This window comes from Capsicum annuum, chromosome 12, assembly GCF_002878395.1.
Source record: "Capsicum annuum cultivar UCD-10X-F1 chromosome 12, UCD10Xv1.1, whole genome shotgun sequence".
Lineage (NCBI taxonomy): Eukaryota > Viridiplantae > Streptophyta > Magnoliopsida > Solanales > Solanaceae > Capsicum > Capsicum annuum.
In genome coordinates, this window is record NC_061122.1 from 109,477,490 (window position 1) to 109,481,499 (window position 4,010).

Sequence of the window (4,010 nt, forward strand, 5' to 3'; positions counted from 1 at the left end):
CTTAAAATCTGATTTTTTTCTTAAAAAAAGCTGGTGCATCTAAAAAACAACCCTTATAGAAGCTTTTTGGGATCATTTTTCTCTTTTTTCATCTTGCTTCGAGATTTAAACCCTAAAATAGCGTGAGAATTTAAAAGTGAAGCTTGTGGGAGCTTGGAAAGCTAGATTAACATCTATTTCTTGATTTTATTACGGATTTAAGGTAAAAATTCACCCATTTTTTTTTGTAATTTCTTGATTAATTTTTCAAAACTCCAAAAATATTAGGGCTTGATTTTAAACCCCAATTTCACTCTTTTTCACTTGAACAGTGCTTTAATCTTATAATTACTAGTTTTTCATCAATTTAACCTTCAAAACAACTCAGATTCTTTATTTTAATCTAGATTTCAAAATTTTATCTAGTAAAGCTTAAAAATAATTTTTCTTTGATTTGAACCTCATTTTTACTTGATTTGACTTGAGTTTTCAGCTGTAGGTTCCTAAAAATATGGAGAACACATTTTTAAAGTAAAGTTATAATTTTGCCCTTCTTTTTTGGAAATCTATTATGGGAGTTCGTTTTGACCCCAAACTAAAAGTAGTCAATATGGATATCGTTGGTTTATTTTGATACATAGATTTTATAGTTTTTTTATTTTAGTTAATTTTGGGACCATTCATGGAAAGTAAGATCGCGGGTTCAAAGTATAGCTGACTAATTTTGACATGCGAGGTTGGTTATGACTTAACTCTTTCAGACTGAGATGGATAGTAAATAATGGTACAAATGCATGTTAAGGGTGAGAACTAATAATAAAAATGACTATCTGTGTTTTGTGCTCGTGTGGGGGCCTATATGATATAATTGTTGAATTGAGAGATTATGTGATATGTGTGACCATGTAGGTTTTTATATGATATTGACATCCTTAAATAATTATATTTTTTTGTTGAAATAATTAATGTGGTATCATTGGTGTATTGTGATATATTCATACTTGTTGGCATATAAAACATGTGAAAATTCATAGATGGTGGAATTAATGAGTGGATATTGACTCACGTGGTTGTGGAACTGTATTATTATGATTGACTGTGGAAATACCTCATGTGGTTGGTTGTGGAAATACTCATTATGATAGGTTATGAACATTGCATTATCATCCTCATGGCATCATACACATAATTTCACTTGTTTGTTGTATATTTTATATACACTTCTTGTTGTTGTTTGTCATACATGATTTATATCTTGTACGCTCTAGAAATACTAAAAATTTTGGAAATAACGGGAACATTAAATTTTATAACCCACCCTGAGGGATGTGCCAAGGAGGATATATTGATATATGAATTGTATATGGGTTGACGAACCCTTCATGGGTCCTACCCCGGGAGTCTTGTCTCTATGGGTGTATATGGAGGTTGTGCGACAACCTCATGCATCATCATCATATATATTGCACTTGTTTTATTGTGTTTATATTGTGCTTGTATTTCCATATTGACTTGTCATCTATTTATTTGTTCTATATCTTGACTTGTTAATGTCTAATTGTTCTATCTTCCTTTATTTGTACTTGATAATCTTGATTATACATGTTCCTCTTTTATTCTACTTGTATATGATATTGTGTATAATTGTATCCCTATCTGGTGTATTGTTGTATTATGTAAACATATTGTAGAACTGTCAGTGCAAGCAGCGTGGGATACCATTGTGGGATATTTTGACTGCAGGTGACATGCCCTTAGTGTATATTTTGTATGCTTTATTTACTACTTGGCTTGATCGGCCTATGATACCTACTAAATACAAGTGGACCATACTTACGCCTATTGCCCCCTTTCGGTGCAGGTCCTAGCTAGAGTGCGCCTGAGATTGGTTGCTTTCAACTGCCTTCAGATTTCTCAAGGTAGCGGTTGGACATTCCTACATCCAGAGTTCACCTCTATCTTTCTATAGTAGTTATGTCTTTATTTGTATCTAGAGACAGATGTTGACCATGTATGGATATTTTTGATGTATTTGACTCATGGTTTATATTAGTAGTTCTTACACTATTGACACCTGATTTTGGAAATGTATGGTTTTGGTTATGTTTTTTCCTCATTGTTATAATTACTTGCATAGTTCGACTTCATTCTAGGAGCCTTACCTTGGACATTTCTGTCTTTTCCCCCCTTTTTATCAGTTTGGGTGATAGGCTTACTTGTTGAGGTACGTCGCGACAAGTGCCATCATTACCCTCATTTTTGGATCATGAAATTTAATTCATCACCTCCATCAACTTATGCTATCTTTATCCCTTATTTTAACTAAAAGTATTTTGATTCTTATTTTCGTTGATCATTCATCACCTTCACATCTCACTTGTTTGATCTCAATAGTTATTAATCATGGTGAATAATTCATAATCATCACCTTGTAATGAATATAACTATGAACACACATTATGATAAATACCTCAAGTTTATGACTTGGCCTTTTTAAGTAACTCTACAACTTTGGTCAAGTACAAGTCAAGAGACAACAAGTCAGGTCAATCATGACCAAGTCAACAACCCTGACTCTAGCAAATATCCTAGCCAACAAATCATGATTCTAACAACAAGAATCCCAAATCTATGATAAGTAACCGAACCTTACCAAAATCCCAATATACCAAGCAACATCATGATCTGGTTCACTCAAGGAACTACAACAACATCTTCAATATAACATGCTCCACTCTTGGAACCAATATAAACAACAATAATAACAATAATCATATGCCCAGTCCACTCAAGGAACCATCACACTCATACATACCTTGTACATATATACTAAGGGTCTTATGGTTACCCACTAATCATGACCTGCAAGGGACAAACTTTTATCCATGTATTGTATTGGCTTAGTACCCGAGTCAATTAATAAATCATATCATTCAATCCCGTGAAGATATCCAAATACTGGTACATCCCACAATAATAATAGATATCACAAAAATCACAACTACAATGAGACTAAGTTATCATACTTGTACAGTCAATAAGTCAATAAGACTTTAATATAATCTCATCATATGTAATTAATACTTAGGATATTATTTAGTAATTATATTCCTTAAGTATTCATTACAACAATAGATAGCCACTCGAATATATACTTGGTCAACTCGAGCTAATCAATTTATATAAACAACAATCATACTCTAACACACTAAATCACAAATTGATATGAATCATCGGGTTTTTAATTATAGAATGCCCGAAGATCGATCCCCGACTTATTCAAGTAAGCATACCTCTTCACTAAATTCAATTATCCATTTTAGGAGTGCACATTCAACCCAAAAGAGTCTAACCTCTAGTCCAAACATTCATAAATCCATTCATTGATCCAATCCTCCTCATCTATACGTAGCAACTCTTACTTTCAAGTTATTACTAGGTTCAAGATCTACTCTATTAGCCAATCATTCAACTTATAATCTAGTTTTAGTCAAACTACTTTTTACTTTTTACTTTCTAACCCTTAACCTAATTTGACTTTAGGCTTTTAATTTATGTCACCGCCTTTTTCTACCATGGTCCGTTCTCATCACTAACTTTAAGCAAGATTATCCTATATTCCAATACATATAAAATCAAGTTCATCCTTTTATGGAAATTAGTCTAAATCATTAGATTGTAGGCAAAAACAATCTCATTATCATCTATATTCACATAATTCACATTACAATCCATCATGGAGTCATATAAATACAAAACATCCATCAAGGATTCATACATCAATATATCAACAAACAATTAGGTCCTTATTATATTAAATTCATATTTTATCCACTTAAACTCCATGCACACATGACTAAGCATGATTTCCCCTGTCAAATTTACAATATGAATAAGATTACTAAACTAAGTCTACTACTCATGAATCATAACTTACCTGGGTGCCAAGCTGTTACAATAAGTAAGCTATGTTAGGGATGATCTTCCTTCTACTTTATGTTTTCAAAGGCTAAATCATCTAATAATAAAAA